A 14,490-nucleotide genomic window follows, 5' to 3' on the forward strand; every position below is an offset into this window, starting at 1 on the left:
CTAATGACATGGCCTCCTTGTTCACCTGATCTGAACCCCATTGAGAACCTGTGGTCCATCATCAAATGTGAGATTTACAAGGAGGAAAAACAGTACACCTCTCTGAACAGTGTCTGGGAGGCTGTGGTTGCTGCTGCACGCAATGTTGATGGTGAACAGATCAAAACACTGACATAATCCATGGATGGCAGGCTTTTGAGTGTCCTTGCAAAGAAAGGTGGCTATATTGGTCACTGATTTGTTTTTGTTTTGTTTTTGAATGTCAGAAATGTATATTTGTGAATGTTGAGATGTTATATTGGTTTCACTGGTAAAAATAAATAATTGAAATGGGTATATATTTGTTTTTTGTTAAGTTGCCTAATAATTATGTACAGTAATAGTCACCTGCACACACAGATATCCCCCTAAAATAGCTAAAACTAAAAACAAACTAAAAACTACTTCCAAAAATATTCAGCTTTGATATTAATGAGTTTTTTGGGTTCATTGAGAACATGGTTGTTGTTCAATAATAAAATTAATCCTCAAAAATACAACTTGCCTAATAATTCTGCACTCCCTGTATATAAGTAAATTATAGATATTTCCCACTGCAAACAATGATGGACTCTAATGTCCAAACAAAGAAAATAGTAAAGGCACTGACCAGCATAAAATAACCTTATTTTATTAATTTTTTTATTAAAAGCAAATGGGGTAGTTGGACGTGGGGCGCGCAGGCATCTAAAAATTCGAGGTAAGTACAACTGCAAATTTTAAGATGCCTCGGGGCCCTGCATCCCACTACCCTATTTGCTTTGGAAGATGATTTTATGCTGGTGGGTCATGACTATTTTCTTTCTTTGGACATTATAGATCAATAGAAGCAAAGATAAAGAAGTGACACGATTTATATAAAACACAGCATATGTCTCTTAGACTGGATTTACATCACGTTTTTGTTGTATGTTTAGCAAAAACATTTAAGGAAAAACAGGTTACATAAGCATAGTACACCATGCTTTTCTATCTGGCAGAGTTAAAAAAAAAAAAAAAAAAAGTATACTTTTTTTTTTTATAATCGAACTCTATGGTGACAGGTGCCATTTTATGGCATCCGTCGGAGGCATCGGTTTAACCCTTTCCCAACCTCCGTCATTATAGTAGTTGCCTCAGATGCCACTGTCAGGGGTTAAATGTCTACGATTGGCAAGGTCACCGATCACAGACATTTGTCCTGGGTATCTGCTCTGTGAAACAGAAGACCCCTGGTGGTTATGGCACCCGCTCCACTTCTTTAAGGAGACGACATCTGCTGTACATGTGACACAAGAAAATTTTGACTAAAACCTTCAGGATCGCAGGTGCATATCCATGAGGCAAACATAATTACAAAAAAACAAAATGGCTGCACACCATTATATATACAAACATTAGAGCTAGGAAATGGGAGTCATTCTAGATAAAAGTGGTACAATACCGACTATAAATGAATATACATGAATAATGGAAGCTCTTAGCGCACAAACGTGTCGGGCCCATCTACCACGCGTCAAGGTGGCTTCCGCAGATGGGTCCCTATCACTAAAGAAACTGCCTCACTTTGGACTTACTTAAGCCTACAATATTCAGGGCAGTGTAGGAACCAGCTACAAACATATTCTGCTCAGAAGTCCCAGGTAGATGGGCGTGTCCAGTCTAAAAGGGGTGCCTCCCCCAACATATTGCAAGAAAATTTAGACTAAAACCTTCAGGATCACAGGTGCATATCCATGAGGCAAACATAATTACAAAAAACAAAATGGCTGCACACCATTATATATACAAACATTAGAGCTAGGAAATGGGAGTCATTCTAGATAAAAGTGGTACAATACCGACTATAAATGAATATACATGAATAATGGAAGCTCTTAGCGCACAAACATGTCGGGCCCATCTACCACGCGTCAAGGTGGCTTCCGCAGATGGGTCCCTATCACTAAAGAAACTGCCTCACTTTGGACTTACTTAAGCCTACAATATTCAGTGCAGTGTAGGAACCAGCTACAAACATATTCTGCTCAGAAGTCCCAGGTAGATGGGCGTGTCCAGTCTAAAAGGGGTGCCACCCCCAACATATTGCAAGAAAATTTTGACTAAAACCTTCAGGATCACAGGTGCATATCCATGAGGCAAACATAATTACAAAAAACAAAATGGCTGCACACCATTATATATACAAACATTAGAGCTAAGAAATGGGGGTCATTCTAGATAAAAGTGGTACAATACCGACTATAAATAAGTATACATGAATAATGGAAGCTCTTAGTGCACATACGTGTCGGGCCCATCTACCAGGCGTCAAGGTGGCTTCCGCAGATGGGTCCCTATCACTAAAGAAACTGCCTCACTTTGGACTTAATGGTGTGCAGCCATTTAGTTTTTTGTAATTATGTTTGCCTCATGGATATGCACCTGTGATCCTAAAGGTTTTAGTCTAAATTTTCTTGCAATATGTTGGGGGTGGCACCCCTATTAGACTAGACACGCCCATCTACCTGGGACTTCTGAGTAGAATATGTTTGTAGCTGGCTACACTGCCCTGAATATTGTAGGCTTAAGTCCAAAGTGAGGCAGTTTCTTTAGTGATAGGGACCCATCTGCGGAAGCCACCTTGATGCCTGGTAGATGGGCCCGACACGTATGTGCGCTAAGAGCTTCCATTATTCATGTATACTCATTTTTAGTTGGTATTGTACAACTTTTATCTAGAATGACCCCCATTTCCTAGCTCTAATGGAGCAGTGGAGACATGTTCTGCAGAGTGACAAATTGCATTTCTCTATCTGGCTTCTCTATCTGATGGACCTGACTGGCTAGAACAGAGCTCTTACCTCAACCCCATTGAACACCTTTGGGATAAACTAGAACAGAAATTACGAACCAGTCCCCAAAAATTCCTAGACAGTCTGTCCGGGACTTTTCTTTTCCAGTGTCCTTGAAAATGTGTCCGTCATTTTTATTAGGCTAATGGTACTTGAGCAGGTCACTTTGAATGGAATTCTCAGCACAGAGTAAGGGCTGGTATTGTGTTTAGTTTTAGCATCTGACCTATAGTCATGTGTTACTTCTAATCTTTATAGTTCAGTATAATCTTCCAATTTGTCCATTAAAAAAAATGTTGGCTGTCCATGATTTTTGGATCAATTGTCAAACATCATTGTCTGATGTCACAAATGCTTTTCTGGGTGAATGGGCAAAATCTTGTAGAAAGCCTTTCCAGAAGAATGGAAGCTGTTTTAGCTGCAAAGTGGGGACCAACTCTGTATTAATGCCTGTGGATTAAGAATGGGATGTCATGAAAGCTCCTGTAGGTGTAATGTGTAGGTATCCCAACCCCATTATCCATATAGTGTATATAGGTATACAGTTGCATATGTTTAGAACAAATGCTCCAAGCTCTAAAGAAAAGAAAAAAGCTTGATTAGAGTGGTGCCAAAATAAAATTAATACAGTTAATACAATCCAGATTAAAGGGAACCTGTCACCATGAAAATGCAATGTAGACTACAGGCAGCATGTTATAGAGCAGGAGGAGCTGAGAAGATTGATATATAGTTTTGTGGGAAAGATTTAGTAAAAATTGTTATATATATATATTTATATTCCTGCTCATTCTGAACTTTGTGGTCAAGGAGGTGGTCCTATCAGTGACTGACAGCCTTCCTTTTATGACGAGGTGGGCCTATCAGGGATTGACAGCCTTCCCTCTATGAGGAGGTGGGCCTATCAGAGATTGACAGCCTTCCCTCTATGAGGAGGTGGGCCTATCAGAGATTGACAGCCTTCCCTCTATGAGGAGGTGGGCCTATCAGGGATTGACAGCCTTCCCTCTATGAGGAGGTGGTCCTATCAGGGATTGACAGCCTTCCCTCTATGAGAAGGTGGGCCTATCAGAGATTGACAGCCTTCCCTCTATGAGGAGGTGGGCCTATCAGGGATTGACAGCCTTCCCTCTATGAGGAGGTGGTCCTATCAGGGATTGACAGCCTTCCCTTTATGAGGAGGTGGGCCTATCAGGGATTGACAGCTATATCTGTATAAATAGTCATGGACGGAAGATCAATGATACGACCTCCTCTTTGACCTCAAAGCCGAGTATAAACAGAAATTTTAATGTATAAATAAGAAATTTTATTAAATCTTTATCCATAAAACTATATATCAATCTGCTCAGCTCCTCCTGCTCTACACAATGTAAGAAAACAAACAATGAAAACATGAAATCATGTCGTTTTCACACTGGCCACTATGCCTAATAATAGGTGCCACTTCTTGGTCTGTACAGATCACTTTACTGCAGTTATCTGCTTATCTGTACACTTAGGGGATATTACAGGCAGGATTATAATGACAGGTAAGACCCGATCTACCATTCACAATAGGTGATTTTCAAAGTTCTTTCCAAGTGCAGTGAGCTCTACACAGGTCACAGAGTATGCCTAGAGAACTCTCCCATAGAAGTCAATGAGGTCACCTCCTGACCATTGTGTTTATAGACCATGGGGTTACCATAAAGCAATTTTCTTAATGCTTTCTCAAGGCTTAGCTTAGGCAAGATGGCCGCCCGTAGTGATGTTCAGGAAATAGAATAAATAAATCTGCAATCAGAAAATAAAAGCAGATTAGAAAACAGGAGATGTATTGCTAACTGGTTTTAACTGGCAGAAGAAAAAATCCTGCCATTTACAGTTGCAAGAAAAAGTATGTGAACCCTTTGGAATTATATGGATTTCTGCACAAATTGGTCATAAAATGTGATCTGATCTTCATCTAAGTCACAACACTAGACAATCACAGTCTGCTTAAACTAATAACACACAAAGAATTAAATGTTACCATGTTTTTATTGAACACACCATGTAAACATTCATAGTGCAGGTGGAAAAAGTATGTGAACCCTTGGATTTAATAACTGGTTGAACCTCCTTTAGCAGCAATAACTTCCAACAAACGTTTCCTGTAGTTGCAGATCAGACGTGCACAACGGTCAGGAGTAATTCTTGACCGTTCCTCTTTACAGAACTGTTTCAGTTCAGCAATATTCTTGGGATGTCTGGTGTGAATCGCTTTCTTGAGGTCATGCCGCAGCATCTCAATCGGGTTGAGGTCAGGACTCTGACTGGGCCACTCCAGAAGGCGTATTTTCTTCTGTTTAAGCCATTCTGTTGTTGATTTACTTCTATGCTTTGGGTCATTGTCCATTTTCTGGTAAGCTTCAGCTGGTGGACAGATGGCCTTAAGTTCTCCTGCAAAATGTCTTGATAAACTTGGGAATTCATTTTTCCTTCGATAATAGCAATCCATCCAGGCACAGATGCAGCAAAGCAGCCCCCAACTATGATGCCCCCACCACCATACTTCACAGTTGGGATGAGGTTTTGATGTTGGTGTGCTGTGCCTCTTTTTCTCCACACATAGTGTTGTGTGTTTCTTCCAAACAACTCAACTTTGGTTTCATCTGTCCACAGAATATTTTGCCAGTACTGCTGTGGAACATCCAGGTGCTCTTGTGCAAATTGTAAACGTGCAGCAATGTTTTTTTTGGACAGCAGTGGCTTCCTCTGTTGTATCCTCCCATAAAATCCATTCTTGTTTAGTGTTTTACGTATTGTAGATTCGCTAACAGGGATGTTAGCATATGCCAGAGACTTTTGTAAGTCTTTAGCTGACACTCTAGGATTCTTCTTCACCTCATTGAGCAGTCTGTGCTTTGCTCTTGTAATCATCTTTACAGGACGGCCACTCCTAGGCAGAGTAGCAGCAGTGCTGAACTTTCTCCATTTATAGACAATTTGTCTTACCGTGGACTGATGAACAGCAAGGCTTTTGGAGATACTTTTATAACCCTTTCCAGCTTTATGCAAGTCAACAATTTTTAATCATAGGTCTTCTGAGAGCTCTTTTGTGTGAGGCATCATTCACATCAGGCAATGCTTCTTGTGAAAAGCAAACCCAGAACTGGTGTGTGTTTTATAAGGCAGGGCAGCTGTAACCAACACCTCCAATCTCATCTCATTGATTGGACTCCAGTTGGCTGACATCTCACTCCAATTAGCTCTTGGAGATGTCATTAGTCTAGGGGTTCACATACTTTTTCCACCTGCACTGTGAATGTTTACATGGTATGTTCAATAAAAACATGGTAACATTTAATTATTTGTGTGTTATTAGTTTAAGCAGACTGTGATTGTCTATTGTTGTGACTTAGATGAAGATCAGATCACATTTTATGACCAATTTGTGCAAAAATCCATATCATTCCAAAGGGTTCACATACTTTTTCTTGCAACTGTATGTAGAGTGATTGTTAAGAAGTTTATTCCTAGCAACCAGTCTGATATGTTTTATCTATGTAGCTCCGTGGTGGATTAGTATTGTTTGGACAGCAGTGAATGCCAAGGCAGGTACTGAGGAAGAACAGTCTGTATCAGCCTGTGTTATTAGGGCCAAGTTCACATCCGCATTGGAGGCTCCATCCAGAGTCTCTGTCCAAAATATCAACATATTTGATGGAAAAAGTAGAACTTTGAGATAAGTTAATAGGGTCCATCAGGTACCGTTGGTGTCTGTTGCGTCATGGACCTGTCACAAGATTGTGGCTTCTGCTATAAACCAGAGCAGATGTGAAAAGAGCCTAAGTAAAATGAAAAGTGAAGAAGGTGGTAATTGCATCCCCATAGCGTGAAGGAGACCATGATTGAAAGAAATGATTATTACTGTTTGTCTTTTTAATTAGGTTTACATTGGAAATTGATTTGCTTTTGCTATTTTCTTTGCAGGAACCTTCTGGTACCAGCACTTACTGAGTCATCTCAGAGGCAACGTGTTCTGCTTTAGCAAGAGACACACTGCTCCCCCTGGGCACAGAGTATTCTACGCAGGGTAAAAAAGAGAAGTGATCACTGCTTAATGATCTAAAACAGAAACAATTGCAGGTGATTATGGAGAAATATTCTTAAAAGAGCTCTTTCTCCCTTTTTAGATGCTTTGATGTGAAGTTCAGCCCATTTTCATCCCTCAGGCAGCCGTCTCCTGATTTATTGGGCTGTTACAGCTCAGACACTGAAATTATTTTCTTCTTCAAAGGGCGGGGAAACAGGACTGTAATAGAAAATTGTCCTATCGCTAATTGTACCTGTTGATAAAACTATATTTTAGATAATCGGATTGTATTAATAAATTAAATCTGGCTTTGATTTCTAAGCTCTTGGGAAGGATATAATAAGGAGCCAATTTGTCAAGATCAATAATCACTTATTATTATTACACCTAACAGTAAGTGAAACCAAATAAATCAAAATTTAGGACATAGAGCGTGCAAAGATTATTTATCTATCTATCTTTCTATTATCTTTTTTATAGAACGTCTGGACCGACGGTTATCTGTTGTACTTTACATTTCTAGGCAAGCGTTTCTGAGTCTTTTTCCACCAAGTACTCCTTAGTTACAAAAAGTTCCAGCCAAGTACTCCCATGGAGGCGATCAGTGATAAATGTGAACGAAATAGGGTTACTCTTACAGACTTTGTTCTGAGCCTCTAACAGCAGTTCCTTAAGATTTGACAGGAAGAACAGCATGAAGGGCTAATCTTTAAAAAATGACAGACACCACTTTTGGACCCATGATAGATGGCTTACTTTTCAAATTACACTACTCACAAAAAGTTTGGGATATTTGGCTTTTGGCTAAGCAGCAATAGTGATTTCCTCATCTCAAACTATTTATTGAAACAAAATCCAACACCAGTGGTGGGTATACCAAAAATGTCAATGTCTCAAAAACTTGTCATGCAGCCTTTAGCATCAATTACAGCTTGACAACGACGTCTCATGCTGTTCACAAGTCAACTTATTATCTGCTGAGGCATGACACCCTACTCTTCTTGAAGGGCAGTGATTGAGGTTCTGAGGTACAGAGTTACGAGCCTCTACACGGCGACTCAGCTGATTCCATAGGTTTTCAATGGGATTCAGGTCTGAAAAAAGTGCAGGCCACTCTATTTTAGGTACCCCAGTCTCCAGAAGCCGTTCCCTAATGATGTGACCTCAATGAGCTGGCACATTGTCGTCCATGAAGATGAAATTAGGCTTGTGTTGTTTATGCAAATACACAATGACTGGATTAATGATGTTACTCAAGTAGTATGGGCTTGTCACTATACCATTTACAAAGTGTAGGGCAGTTCTGTATTGAATAGACACCGATGCCCACACTGTAACACCACCACCAAAGGCAAACAGTAGATGATGCATAGCGCTCTCCTTGACATCTCCAACATTGTTGGTGGCCATCATTTCTGCTCAGCGTGAATTGACTTGGGTGCCTCTCACCTCCCTTAAATGCGCCTGGAGTTGTGTGGCATTCATCATCCGGTTCCGCAGGACATTGTTCACAATGAAGTGGTCATCAGTGTGGGTCGAAGCCAAAGGACGTCAACCTCTATGCCTTTCTGTGACTCTTCCAGTCTCTCTGTATCTCTGTTGCAACCTGCTGATGACACTATGTGACACTCTAAGCTCAGTGGCCACTTCCGTCTGAGAACATCCTGCTTGAAACCTTACAATGGCGAGGTACTGTTAATCAATTGTTTGGTGTCATCTTGGTCTCATGATGTCAAAATGTGAACAGGTTGATGAGGAGGACTGTTTAAATACCAATTCTATTCAAACCAGGAAATTTATTGGGCGATTCCTGGATTAAACGTCTGTTGTGAATTTTGCTGTTAACCCCTTCACGAACGCAATCCGTATATATATACGTGATAGCTGCACATACCCCGTGCAGCTACCATGTGTATAGACGTCATGGCAGCTCTTTAATCCAAGCGCTGCAAAGCGCTTGGATTAAAGCTTCTGCCCCTGTCCTGCTGCTGTCATGGACAGCATACAGTGCAGTAATGCCGGCAAGGGACCAATCAGAGTGGCCCCTTGCCGGCAATCGATCCGATTGGTTAGTCTGTGCAGACTAACCAATCGGATCGGGGCAGTGATAAAATGCTGGTTTCAGGCTCTGATCTGCGCTCTGCAGATGAGAGCCTGAAATCAGGTAGTGTACTCGTGCCCCCCCCAATCTGTGCCCCTCCAAGCCCCCCTTGTGTCCGACTGCCCCTGAAGCTCATCTCTACATTCAAGCAGCCTGCCCAGTGCCCTGATGCGGTCCGCCCCCTCCCCGCCACATACATTCCTCCTGCCCCCATTTCGTGCTGCCTCACCTCCCTCAATGTTGGCCGTGACACCCTCCCCTCCGTTCCAGCGCTGTCCCCGATGCGGTTCGGTCCCCCTGCTGTGTGTGATGGCGGCGGCTCCATTCCTGAGCTGCCGCCATCAGCAGAGAGTGTCAGCTCTATGCTGACACTCTGCTGTAACCCCATAGATGCCGCGGCAGCGGCATCCATGGTGTTAATAGAGGGAGGGGGCTCCCTCTCTCCACCATCAGGGCTGCCGCGCTGCGATTGCAGCGCCTGATGGTTTCCATGGCAACCGGACGCTTTGCTAAAGCGTCCGCTGTTGCCACCTACAGGGCATCTGATTGTATTATACTTTGCAATGCAAGAGCATTGCAAAGTATAGTACAGCCATTAGCCCCACTGGATCTTCAAGATCCAAGAGGGACGTGATAAAAATAAATAAAGTGGAAATAATAAAAGTAAAAATAAATAAATAAATAAAAATGTAAAATGAAAAAAAAAATTAGCCTTTTCCTATAAAAGAAACTACACATATTAGGTATCACCGCATCCGTAACGACCGTCTCTATAAATATATCACATGATAGACCCAGTCCGATAAACACCATAAAAAAAATAAAAAACTGTGTAAAAAAATCCATTTTTGTCACCTTACATCACAAAAAGTGCAACAGCAAGCGATCAAAAAGGCTTATGACCCCCAAAATAGTACCAATCAAACCGTCACCTCATCCCACAAAAAATTATACCCTATTTAAGACAATTGCCCAAAAATTAAAAAAGCTATGGCTCTCAGACTATGGAGACACTAAAACATCATTTTTTTGGTTTCAGAAATGCTATTATTGTGTAAAACTTAAATAAATAAGAAAAAGTATACATATTAGGTATTTCCATGTCCGTAGCGATCTGCTCTATAAAACTGTCAGATGGCCTAACCCCTCAGATAAACGCTGTAGAAATAAATAAATAAAAACTGTTCCAAAAGAGCCAATTTTTTGGTTACCTTGCGCCATAAAGTGTAATAATGAATGATCAAAAAATCCTATGTACCCAAAAATGGTACCAATAAAAACCTCTAACTCTTTCTGCAAAAAACGAGCCCCTGCACAAGACGGCAGAAAAATAAAAAACATATGGCATTCAGAAAATGGACACACAAAAACATAATTTATTTTTCAAAATTGCTTTATTATGTAAAACTGAAACAAGCAAACAAAGAAAGTAGACATATTTTATATCATTGCGTCCGTAACAACCTGCTCTATAGAAATAGCACATTATCTACCCTGTCAGATGAATCTTGTAAAAAATTAAAATAAATGTGCCAAAACAGCCATTTTTCAGTTACCTTGCCTCACAAAAAACTTAATATAGAGCAATTAAAAATCATATGTACCCCAAAATAGTACCAATAAAACTAGCACCTTATCCCCTAGTTTCCAAAATAGGGTCACTTTTTGGGAGTTTCTACTGTTTAAAGCTTTAAATGGGACATGGCATCTAAAACCAGTTTAGCAAAATCTGCCTTCCAAAAACCATACGGCGTTCCTTTCCTTCTGCGCCCTGCCGTGCGCCCTTACATCAGTTTACGACCACATGTGGGGTGTTTCTGTAAACCGCAGAATCAGGGTAATAAATGTTGAGTTTTGTTTGGCTGTTAACCCTCAATGTGTTAAAGAAAAAAATGTAATAAAATGGAAAATCTGCCAAAAAAGTGAAATTTAGAAATTTAATCTCCCTTTTCCTTTAATTCTTGTGGAACACCTAAAGAGTTAACAAAGTTTTTAAAATCAGTTTTAAGTAACTTGATAGGTGTAGTTTCTACAATGGGGTCATTTATGGGGGGTTTCCACTATGTAAGCCCCACAAAGTGACTTCAGACCTGAACTGGTCCTTAAAAAGTGGGTTTTGGAAATTTTCTTAAAAATTTTAAGAATTGCTTCTAAACTTCTAAGCCTTCTAACGTCCTAAAAAAACATATGGGAAATGTTAAGTAATAAATATTTTATTAGGTATGACTTTCTGTTTTAGAAGCAGAGAAATTGAAATTTGGAAAATTGTAAATTTTTCTAAATTTTTGATAAATTTGGGATTTTTTCATAAAAAAAGGTGAATTACCTTGACTCAAATTTATGACTATCATGAATTACAATGTGTCACGAAAAAACAATCTCAGAATGGCTTGGACAAATAAAAGTGTTCCAAAGCAATTACCACATAAAGTGACGCATGTCAGATTTGTAAATTTTGACCTGGACACTGGGGCATCAATGACCCTTGGTCATGAAAGGGTTAAGCTCCTTGTTAGAGAACAGCAAGTTGTGCAAAAAGTACTAAAACATTGAACAGTTGGACACGTGCATTCAAAAGTTTAGAGAAGATCACATTCAGTTCTCCTGTAAAGGTTAGAGTGCATTGTAGGTTCATCCTGAGATTTCACCCACAAGCCAAATATCTCTAACTTTTTGTGAGTAGTGTATATTTGGCGTTACCAAACACAGAGGAGAATATAGCACTACATAACTATTACATTCAGTGATGTCTCCTCTGATTGCAAACTTTTTTTTCCTCTTCCTTTATTTATTTTTTTATTATTTTTATTGGATTTGACAGTACATCGTAACACCAATGTGCACAACATGTGCAAGACAGAAGATTGCATTTACAAAGAGTGTTACCGCATGTATAAACAACATCTTCAATGCGGGAGAATGGTCATAGTTGAATCGTGGATGATAATCAGTAATGCTGTGAGAGATAGAACTTTATCTTGTATATCTTATCTCTATCTCAACCAGGGTTCAATGAGAGGTTAATAAAATGTTAGCTGAAGTGTCAGCTCTTTGCAGGCATGCTTGGGGGGATCAGCTGACATCCCCCCTCCCCCCACCCCACCTGCTTTATTTTCAGAAATGCTAGCTTCTGCTGCTCTAATTTCACATCCTCTTTTCTGATAAGATGTTTTGATTCTTCTGTCTTTGTGGGTTCTGCTCAAGTTTTGTGATGCACGGCTGTAGGGCGTCTACCAATAATCATGGTATAAGTGTCTGTTAATTTACAATAAAGTAGATTACTGATTACAACCATTGTGTCTGTATCAGCCTTCTCTGTGCAGATATGCTATTTGAATTTGGAACCCATAATCATAGACGCAGGGGTAATTGCCCCAACAATGTAATATTCATAACACAATCTTAGTACACAAATAAAAGAAGAAAATAAACAGGGACAGGTCGGGGACGAAAGATTGGAGGGAAAGGTTGGGGGGGGGGGGCTAGTACTGCATCTCAGGTGCCATCGGATGATGGGTTAGTATAATTTCTACATGAGGGTCTGAATAGAGAGTGAGATTGGAATTAACAGTTGTTACTGAATCCTAGTGTTTTCCTTTTTACACTGTTATGTATTGTGTATTATCCTTCTGCGCTAGGCTGCCATATTGCTACAAATTTTTGTGGTGTACGCTTTTCCCAGTGCGCCAATTGTTCTAGACGGTATAGTTGACCTCCCCTGTTGGTCCAATGTTGAATTGAGGGGGGGGGGGGGGGGGGGGGTCTCCTTCCAGAATATAGCTATTAGCAGTCTGGCTGTAGTTAGTAAAATCCGACAGAGCACTTGTATATGTTTAGACCCTTTGAAGCCAGTAAATATACCAAATAAACACATTTTTGGAGTTACTGGAATCGTTGCTTTACAAAGGTTAGACAGCAATGTGCAAATCTCAGTCCAGTATACTGCAATTTTTGGACAAGTCCACCATATATGACCATAGGAGCCTATATCATTGTTATATCTCCAACAAATGGGGCTGATATGTGGGAACATTTGATGTAGACGTTGTGGTGTTTAATACCATTGAGTCAATATTTTATAGCTGTTTTCTATGCAGCTTGACACACCTGGACATCCTGGTGGTGCCAGATAGTATGAAACAAATTTCTTGTTCTGTAAATTGGATCTTCAACTCTTGTTCCGGAGAGGAAATAAAGGGGTATTTTTAGGGCTAATAAGACATAATAAAAAGTTGTATAATTTAGAGATCTTCTTTTTAGGTTCTCTACTTTGTAGTTCCAGTGTCTCAAAGTCAGAGAGTTCTGTAGAAACTGGGGAAGCTACTTGTTGTTTTTTAATGAACTGTAGAATGTGGCCTATTTGAAAGGTAGATACTAATGGGTTTTCTATTAGGCTCGTATAAGATGGAATATCATCATCAGGGCAAACAGACAAAAGGGGGACAACATTCAATGATTTCGCTGCATCAGTCGGCGTTGCCTAAAAGGTCGATGAGGATGCACAGAGTACATCTCGTATTTGCATAAGAGTCAGTTAATGTGGTGCTAAGCTAGATAGGAATTTAGAATCAATCCAAATCCTCACTGTATAGTGGGTTAGTGCACTAGTAGTACGAAGCATTGTACGAACTAGAGAGCGGTCTAAGAATAAAAGGGATCACAGAGGAATGTTAGACATGGCATCCTCCATGAAAATGTCTATTCGCCCCGCGGGAGAACAAAGCCAGTCCAAACACCTAGTCCATACAATCGCCTTATGATAAGTATATAGGTCAGGGATCCCCAGACCTCCTTTTCCGAGTTAGATATTTAGGGGGTAACCTGGGTTTCCTCACTCCCAATAAAAAGGATGTAAAAACATCCTGTAGACGTTTGAAAAATGCTTGCCGAATTGGGATTGGTAGAGCTTGTAAATAATATAGCACCTTAGGGAGCAAAATTGTTTTAAGGAGAGTCCTTCGGCCAAACCAGGAAACGAAGGGTATTTCCCAGGAACCTAGCAGCTTCTCCAGGATCTTCGGCAATCCCTGGAAATTTGCTGAGAACAGAGATGAAAAGTCCGGGGTAAGTTTTATTCCCAGAAACACTACTGACTGACAGGTCTATTGAAAAGGAGTAGTTTGTTGTGATCTATCTTGTAATTGAGGAGCTAAAGAAACATTAAGAATAGAGTTGAGCAGACACCTGGATAATCGAGTTCGACGGGTTCGGCCAAACTTCAGAAAAAAGTTCGAGTTCGGGACCCGAACTTGAACCCGAACCCGAGCCCCATTGAAGTCAATGGGGACCTGAACTTTTGAGCACTAAAATGGCTGTAAAAATGTCATGGAAAGGGCTAGAGGGCTGAAAATTGCATCAAAATGCGGTAAAGAGCATGGCAAGTGCTCTGCAAACAATTTGGATAGGGAAATGACTTTAAATAACATAAAATACGTAAAAATAAAAAAGAATAATCTTGATCTAGGAGGACGAGGTCC

The 14,490-nt window shown here is 40.3% G+C and overlaps 1 non-coding gene across 1 annotated transcript; it reads left to right on the top strand.

Moving 5' to 3' along the window:
• The first annotated feature begins 9,316 nt into the window (after positions 1-9,316).
• LOC122933555 lies at positions 9,317-9,402 on the top strand. The gene has a single exon (XR_006388506.1). It is a non-coding gene; the product is annotated as a small nucleolar RNA SNORD71 (small nucleolar RNA).
• Positions 9,403-14,490: the final 5,088 nt, after the last annotated feature.

This window comes from Bufo gargarizans, chromosome 3 (genome assembly GCF_014858855.1).
Source record: "Bufo gargarizans isolate SCDJY-AF-19 chromosome 3, ASM1485885v1, whole genome shotgun sequence".
NCBI lineage: Eukaryota > Metazoa > Chordata > Amphibia > Anura > Bufonidae > Bufo > Bufo gargarizans.